The following is a 9,000-nucleotide window of genomic DNA, read 5'->3' as shown; positions in this document are numbered from 1 at the left end:
ACTCTATTTAACGAGCCCACTCGGAACTTGATTGGTCGTGAAATGTTATGTCACGGCCGGCCGTAACGCTGGTAGCGTGGAAGATTGGAGTATATATATATATATATATTCTCGATAGTCGATAATACAGTACCCAGGCCAAATATAGAACTACTACTACCACTACTACATGTGTGATGTGTGTGATTAATAATTGAGCTTCTCCATCGGCATCCATCATGACGAGGCCCATGAGGTGGCAATGTCATTTAAATCCTTTTTGAGCAGCAGCAACAACTCTTTCATTTGTGCCAATATGGTAGGTTTAGGCCAACTATAATTGACTCCGCCCTGAATTTGGGCCCATCTGTGGCTTAATAATCTGAGAGTTAGTTGGGATATTTTTTGGTCCTAAACCAAACAATAAGTTGAGGACGAAATTTGGCAGCCAAGCCCATGTACGAATCTAGTGGGCTTGGATTGATGTTCGTTAACAGGCTACAAATTAAGGTATGGACCAACCCAACTACTAGTTCTTCTACTACCAAAGAGAGACGTAGAAAGAAGAACAAAAGAGGCTCTCACAATTAATTGTTTTCGGGCCCGGAAGGAGAAAGAAAGATCAACAACGAAAGCTGCTATCTCGAAATGCCTGCCCATCTCCTCCACTCCGATCCCTGGCTCTCCCACTCACAGCTGCAATAAAGCAAAGGCATATATCTCCGAGTTGGAAAGAAAACTATTATGTGATCCCCTCATCGATCTCATAGTGTATATATATATATATATATATATATTTAATAGTGCTCCATCCATAAGATCTCCTATTATCTTCATTAATATGCTTATATTTATGTTTTAGATAAGCATACATTAATTCCGAGGAATATATGACACAATCTCATCCATGTTATAGTAATCTCGCGCATATATAGATATATATTATATGCTCGAGCCACTTGAACAAGGTTCTTCTTAATAAATTATTTTTGTCCAGAGCCCAACATATATATATATATAATATATCACTGCTAGTTTAGAATATCATCCTTTGCGCATGCAATCCTGGATCATTATAACCTATATATCACTGTTAGACTACTAGATAGATATGGGAGAAGATGGATATTGGATTGGGCTGCATACTTATTGGATGAAAGAAGAAGATAGCAGGAATATGGATGTGAACGGATGAAACCAAATCAGTTACGTCTTTTAATTAGTTCAACTGACGACCAAAGCGCGTCCGACCCTCATCTAGTTATAATTAATTAATTAATTCCCACATAGGAAACAAAAAGGCAGAAAGGTACCTGTAAAGATTTAAGGGAAATTTAGTGCGGGTTTCACTACCCTGGCACCCAGCTAAAAGTAGTCTAAATATTTACATGAGCGACAAATTAAAATTGACACCCTTAATTTCATGAGTAAATTCCTTACATTAATTAAGTAACATATAAAATGGATTCATCGTTTCTTGTGTGTGTCACGCACGATCGTTTCTTGATGTGATGTGATGTGATATGATATGATGTGATGGTAGATGGAAGCAAGCACTACCAAAATGGAGCACTATCTATCTGTCTGAAATATCAAGTGTAATAAGATCCCCTCCTCGGAAGACTAAAGTCTACGTCTTCTCGGATGCGTCCAAATATGTAGACAGAAAGGACAACCCATCTCTAGTCAATTTCCGCATTCTTCTTATATAGACTAACTATACGGGTCCACTTGCATGCATTTTACACTCTTCAAATATCGTCCTGGTTACAAAGGATGTGGAATTAATATATAAAGAGACATGTACCACGACATTGATCAATCCATCCATTACATCATACATTGTGCTAGCTACATGTAAATGTTTTTTTTTTTTTTTGGAATTTTTTTTATAGCTTAATAACAGTGACGCTGCTTAAATTATACCTGATTTTTATAAATATTTCTAAATTTTTTTATGTTATAATGTCATCCTTAAATTTGAGACAAAGTGAAACGGATAAAGACAATAACGAAAAATATATAATAACAAACTATACCCCTAATTAATATATCATAATATTATTAATTAAAATATCAATTTCCAATATCAGAGGCCGCATCTAAGAGGATGTCCTCAGAGTAGCCTTTGGATATTGAGTCATCACCTTTCTCTCTTTTAGCTGGCTGCTCGACAATATTCATTTGGCACCCTATGGATTGGATCCAGACCGGGGCGGTCTTAATTTCCTCCATAAGTGGTTGAAAATTCGGCTTCCAAGAAATTAAGTTTAAGATCATACCTCTTAACGCCCATGGCCCTCCTGTGAGGACGGCAATCATGTCAGATTCAGTGTCAAACTTGAATGTGAAGAACCCTGCAGCCATGTCGATCACCTGTAGACATCCCTCCGGCTTCTATCTCCTGATATTCTCTTTGATAAGGTAAGCTAAAGGCAGGGGGCGTTCGAGGAATTTCCCGATCTAGCTGAAACTCCATTTTGAACAACTGATTTGGAGCTTTTGAGATCAATGTCCATCGATCCAGAGGTGTTGCTCCTTAAATCTTTTAAGTATCTCTCTATTTGACGAGCCCAGTGAGGGATTTTTAGTTGCATTTTTCGATTCCTTGAGCAACTGTGCGATGGGCTAGTGATCCCTTTGGGTCTCCTGGAATTTGGGAAGCCTATTGGTCCATTTATTAACTTTTGCATTTGCAACTCCACCCACCTTGAGAGTGGGGATTACTACATCGGCACCCACCATATGATTGAGAGTAACTCTATTTGCATCGCACCTCAACGACTATCTTCGTCAGGACCCCCTCATTTACCTCTTCAGAGGAGGTGAGGCGATCAGGGGGCTTCTTTGGCGGTTCCACAACAGGGGCGAGACCGTTGGGAGGTGCAGCACTTAGAGCCATGAGATATAGGTGTAAATATTGCTTCACTCTTTTTTTGCACATGTATAAGCTACATGTAAATTAGAAAGGGTACTTTAACACCTAACATGAGTCTTGGGTTAGACGTACGCCTGACGATGTAATCGATCAGTATACATATGTGTATATATATATATATATATATATATATATATATATATATATGCATATGCATACTTCATAGTTGACTCTTAATTAAACTGCATGATTTTGAAAAGAAGGTAATCTAGCTCCATGTTAATTATATATATGCATACATAGTAACTCTTGAATAAGTAAAACAGTAGTTTGGCAAGATGCATGGTCCAAAGTTAATTTTGACTCGCCAAGAAGTATACCAAGAATTCGGCCACCTATATTGCTACAAGTATCGTCACTCCTATTCCCATATGTCAGTTTCTTGGGCACACTGACACAGCTGGGGCTTCTCCGAGCACCACTGGCTGTGTTTTTCTCTTCATTTCACACCTCCATTCCTTTTTCTTTTTACCTTTTTCCCTATGCAGAATATATGAGACTAATTAAGAAAAATTGGCGTGGTTAATACCCACTAATTACCTTTCATTAATCAAAATTCCAACTCTAGCGAATGGGCCCCACGCGCACTGCAGAAGTATAGGTGACAACAGCCCTCCTGCTTTGGGTTTCTGATCTCAAGTGAACTTCTCAAGTGCGCATGCATTTATTTATATATAACCTTCACCTTCACCCCCCCCATATACCATATACCATATACCATATCTCTCTCTCTCTCTCTCTCTCTCTCTCTCTCTCTCTCTCTCTCTCTCTCTCTCTCTCTCTCTAAGAAGAGAAACATGAAGCATACCATCCAGCCTCATGGTGTCCTTCCCCTTATTTTCCTACTCATCATCACCCTCTCCCTCCATTCCATAAGGGCTTCTCGTCACTTGCTGTCACCACACAAAGGTAAACTTAAATAATTGATCTCCTCTTTCTTCTTCTCATCATCACCTTTATGTTCTTTCTACGAAGACCTCACTCATAATTTTTCTCTCCTTCTCCTCCTGTAAGCAGAAGATTTGAAGGTTGGTAACATCGAAAAGGACGTTGTTCATGAAGGAAAGATAGATAGAGATGAAGCTTGGGATGTAAGTATACTAAACCTCTTCTCTTTTGAGTTGCCATTTGATCTTTTGGACTCTATGAGTTTTGTTTGTTTTCTTCTATGTATCAGTTGATGGGATTGGAGGGTTGCGAAGATGGAAACATGGAATGCCTGAAGAGGAGGGTGATTTCTGAGGCACATCTGGACTACATCTACACGCAGAGCCATAATAACCCATAGAGCTAGAGGAAAAAGAGAGGAACGAACAAGGAGACCAAAGCACCGCCGAGAATTCCCAAGATGCTGTCTGAAGTAATATAATATATAAAGTAACGTTTTTGAAATACTTCTCACTTTATTCTGTCATGTAATAATAGTAGGAGCTGTAGTTGGCCGAGGTTTTTTTTTTTATTACAAATTTAGTAGTATATATTATATATGGATTTTAGTTAAAAGGTAATGTCGGCATGATGTAAAGCAACATACCATAACATCCTATAGTATGGATGCATTATATATGTCAGTTTCCTCCAAATTTATTCTGCCTCGGCTTTTTGACACTCGAGACTTGCTTGTTTCAGTTGTTCTTCTCCAGCTCCCTTAATTTCCCTCCGGGTAATGATACAGTACGTACTACTTGAATCGCCTCCTAATGGATCTAAAAATCGAGAAGATCTAACGAACTCTTCACATATGGAGACATTAATTACAAAAAGAAAAAAAAAATGTAACATGGATGTGGATGGATCGATCTTTTAAATCATATAACTTAGAAAGCTAAGTAGATAAATATCTCTTCCACCACTTATTCCACTTTCTGTCTCTGTCTCTGTCTCTCTCTCTCTCTCTCTCTCTCTCTCTGTGTGTCTCTCTCTCGCACAAACAAAGTAGTCTCGGTCAGCTATTATTAATCAAAGAGAAGACAAACTTTCCGTAGCTAGAAAAAAAGAAAAAAGAAAAAAAAGTAGTCAGCCCATTAACTGTAGCTCCATGGGTGCGACGCAGCTGTTGTTGGTGGAGCTGCAGGGCAGGGCGGGAGTGGGGCAGCAAACGCGTACCATATGTAGGGATTAGGATAAGCTTCTCACGTCGATAGGTCTAAGCCTACTCCTTTCCAGGCTTATGAAAAGAAGACTAATCATTAATTAGCGAGTGGTTTCAAATCCAAATAAAGCAGAGGAGCATGGGCGAGCAAGAAGAACTCATCAATCCAATCTCATGGTAGACGTGGTCCTCCTCCTTGAGTCAAAGCTACCAACTTCTTGCCACCTAATTAACCTAACCACATTTGGACACCTCACGGGTATGAGCTGATAAGGACACACACCTTCGCCTTACAAAAGGAGTTCAAATTAACGGGGCATGTATCTATCTACATGGTAATTGGTAATTGAAACCAAAAGAAGAAAAATTAAAAATAAAAGGAGATCAGAGAAACTATATTATATCAGTCGCCATCCTGGAAAGGAAAGATACATTTACTAGACCCGAGAACATGGCCCATACTTTGCCTTTCTCAACGAGGATTAGATTCCTGATCACTGCCTTTCACGAAACTCATATATATCGATCCAAACTTAAGAGGGGGAGGGGGGGATGCATGCTAATGGTTAAACCAAGCAGTGAGGAATCATGTGAAAGCCACAGTGGTAGTAGATTAAAAAAATAAAGGTAATCATGTCTTTGTCCACTCAGGCTTTAGCCTTACTCATTTCTTTCCATCTCTTGGGTTGGGAATCAAAATATTTAAGATATATAAGCAGAGACAACAGTCGAGCACATAGAGATCATCTTGCGATCTCAGATATAAGTTTTACATAATCACAGAAAACATAACTGCATGAATTGCTAGTGTTTTAAATAAGACGAATAGTAGAAGCAAGAGTTTTTCTTTTTTCTTAAAAAAAAAATATATTACTTCTTAATATACAACTAATTACCTAGTAAAAGGCAATAAGTTGACATCTGGATTTTAAAAAACGTGAAGGCTCTTGTTTCTTGAGGGCTACATTTTATAAGCGTCTTAATCATGTCAAATTCCCAACGTTCTTGAGGGTAAACGTGTTATTGTTGACAACCTCCACTTAAAACTAAGCACCGGTAAAACTTACCATATGGATACTTTGTACGACCTCTTCACCGCTCCTGCTAAGAAGAAGCGCTCCCTCCGTAGATTCTTCCTTAATGATCCACGGTGGACCTACGAGAGTTTTCCGTCGCCATCGCTATTATCACCATCACCATCACCATAACCATAACCCTAATCTCCGCCACCTCGAAGGATAAGATATCAATTTGGCACAGGAATTGGAGTCGGCGATCAAAGCGGAGGAGACTAATCGAATTGGAAAGGGAAGAAGGATTTGGGAGGATAGGCCTGAGACAGAGCCGGCCCAAGTTTTAGTGGGCTGGATTACCAAGTTTGGGCTGCCCATTTTTAGTGCTAAGGACCGTGTTGGGGTTGAGAATTTATTTTTGAGATTAGATGTTCAACTTGCTCCGATAGATATTAACGGAATTTAAGAATTTTTTTACATATATATATATATATATATTTATTTATTATAGCTCAGTTACGAATTAAGTATAGCATCGATACTACATACTCATTTAGTTCATTGTATATATATATATATATATATATATATATATATCCAACGAATGCTGTGGAAATGATCAGCCTATGTAGTACTTGCAGGCCATAAATTAATAAAGATAGGAGATCATGAGAAGGGCTCCTTTTGTCCGCCACACTTTATCGTGTGTGTGTGTGTGTGTGTGTTGGCCTTCGCTTTTTTTTTTTCCCCTACCATGTTGCATTATTGACCTATTAATCTATTATCATTTTCATATATGGTACATGCAATCTCTATCGACACGAGGTTTCAATGACAATGACAAGGTTCATGGTTGACAAGAGAGGTAAGATGGGTACTCACTCGTCTCTCTCTCTCTCTCTCTCTCTCTCTCTCTCTCTTTCTTGAGTCTTGTCCCATTAAATTTCATGATCCTTGAGCTTCTAATTTTCTCAGCTGCGTTTCGTCGTTCTGCCCAAACTATAATAATGAAATGCACGGGCGTCACACATTTTAAGAAGGACCGGAATAAACTATCACAAATAATTACAGTACAAAGGATGAATATGGAAGTTTATATAATTTGGTAGAGTGAAACAGTCGGGGAAGGGGTACAAGCATTAGGTAAAGCTACCACACCACACAGGACCACCTCCTTTGTCGGATCTTGATGGATTACTATACCAGCACAGATATAGTAACAATGCCTATATATATATATCTATATATACATATACGTTAATAGCATTCATCCCAACATATCTTAAATTCACAATAAGTAATCGCGCAACATGTGAGTCAAAAGGTAAGCTATACTAGCAGAAATGTTATACTTGATAGTACATGCATGAGATGGGGATAAAATAAATAATGAAGACGTTACCTAGCTGGTGGCCAGGAATTGAGATAAATAGAATAATTAAGTTTGAAAAATATTTGTTATAATAGAGTCTTAGAGAGCGCATTAGTCAATTATAATTGCATCGAGAGAGGGAGAGCTGGTGAAGCATGGGGAAGGCCGTCCACACTCCACAGTGGCGAAGGTCGAATCTCCCTTCCTCCCCCACCATCCAAACGGACGTACTTTACTGTCATCTCTCCTTTTCTATTTTTTTTTCTTTTTTTACAAAAAAAAAAAACAAAACATTTTCTTCCGTTTTTGCCCCTCTCCGTCATCGAGAGTCCGCCCTCCCACTCCCAGAGTAATATGTGGCGACACGTTCCAACCTGCCACCAATTAAATCCGACCACGTTAATACCTCGACACCTCAGCAACAACTGACACGGGAATTGCCAAATCATTCAGTAAATTATAAGCAAAACTATTTAAAAATTGTCCAAGAATTATCTCCTATTCCTCTCTCTCTCTCTCTCTCTCTCTCTCTCTCTCTCTCTCTCTCTCTCTCTCTCTCTCTCTCGGTTCGTTTGCCTTCCTTTCATCTCATCTCATCTCATCGTCTGACATCTCATCTAGTGCAGTAGCCTTTTTTCCATCGTTCTTTATTATTACAATTTCGAAAGGAGAAAAGGAAATAAATAAATAAAATCAAAAAGAAAAAAAGAAAAAGAAAAATCTTGGCTGGTGTCGCGATGAGCAGAGGAAGAGCGGAGCTCGAGACGAGAAGCTTCAATTCGCCGTCGATGGCGTCGTCTCCTCTTCCTCACCCCAACCGCCACAGCCTCTTAGAGGTCACCACAGTCCGTGTCGGAGCCTCCAAATCCCAAGTCAGCCTGGCCAGGATCATCGCCGTCATCTCCACCGTACGTCCTCCTCCAACTCCTCCCGATCTCGAGCCCCTAGCACCTCGCGGCGGAAATCCCGAGACGGGCTTGCGCGTCGATCTGAGCCTAAGATTAGGCCTCCCTCAGGAGATCGGACGATCGGCGATCGTGGAGGGAGGAGGCGAGGCTACGGCGCACAGCGTCGTAGGGGATACACGTGCGTCCGGTGAGGTGACGGCGATGGAGGATTCCGTCTTGGCGGCGGAGTCCGCCGGGGCCAAGAGCTCTGAAGGCGAATGCGATCCGAGCCCGAAGGAAGAGGTGGACCTCAGCAAGGAATACTCGGAGATCACAAATGTTCCAGAAGAAGAGGACGCTAAGGAGGAAGAGGCGGTGGTCACGGATGCTATCGAAGGAGAAGAAGAGGAGGAGGAGGAGGAGGAGGAGGAGGAGGAAGAAGAAGAAGGGGAAGAAGGAAGGGGAGGGGTTGAAGATGGCGGGGAAACGAGTAAGAGAGGGAAGAGAAGCGAGGGTTATCTTGACCTTCTCCTAGAAGCGGTTCGAGTAGTTCTCGGCGGCTTCTTCGATGAAGAGAAGGAGACAAAGGAGGAAGAAGAAGAGGAGAAAGTCGAGGAGGCTTCGACGGCTGCGGTGGTGGAGAAGAGGGAGAGGAAGGAGAGGAGTACTGGATCGAAGCGGACGAGGGAGGCGAGCTGGGTGCCGTTGGATATGTACGA

At 40.7% G+C, this 9,000-nt stretch overlaps 1 long non-coding RNA gene across 1 annotated transcript; it reads left to right on the top strand.

Annotated features, from left to right (window-relative positions):
* The first annotated feature begins 3,651 nt into the window (after positions 1 to 3,651).
* Positions 3,652 to 4,507, top strand: LOC140758298 (uncharacterized). The gene is made up of 3 exons (XR_012104080.1): positions 3,652 to 3,826; positions 3,935 to 4,008; positions 4,095 to 4,507. It is a non-coding gene; the product is annotated as an uncharacterized lncRNA (long non-coding RNA).
* The last annotated feature ends 4,493 nt before the right edge of the window (positions 4,508 to 9,000 follow it).

The sequence above is a fragment of the Typha angustifolia genome, chromosome 3, assembly GCF_048772165.1.
Source record: "Typha angustifolia cultivar Huaian chromosome 3, ASM4877216v1, whole genome shotgun sequence".
NCBI lineage: Eukaryota > Viridiplantae > Streptophyta > Magnoliopsida > Poales > Typhaceae > Typha > Typha angustifolia.
Note: the sequence above shows the minus strand (reverse complement) of the source record. Positions and strands in the feature narration are given on the sequence as shown.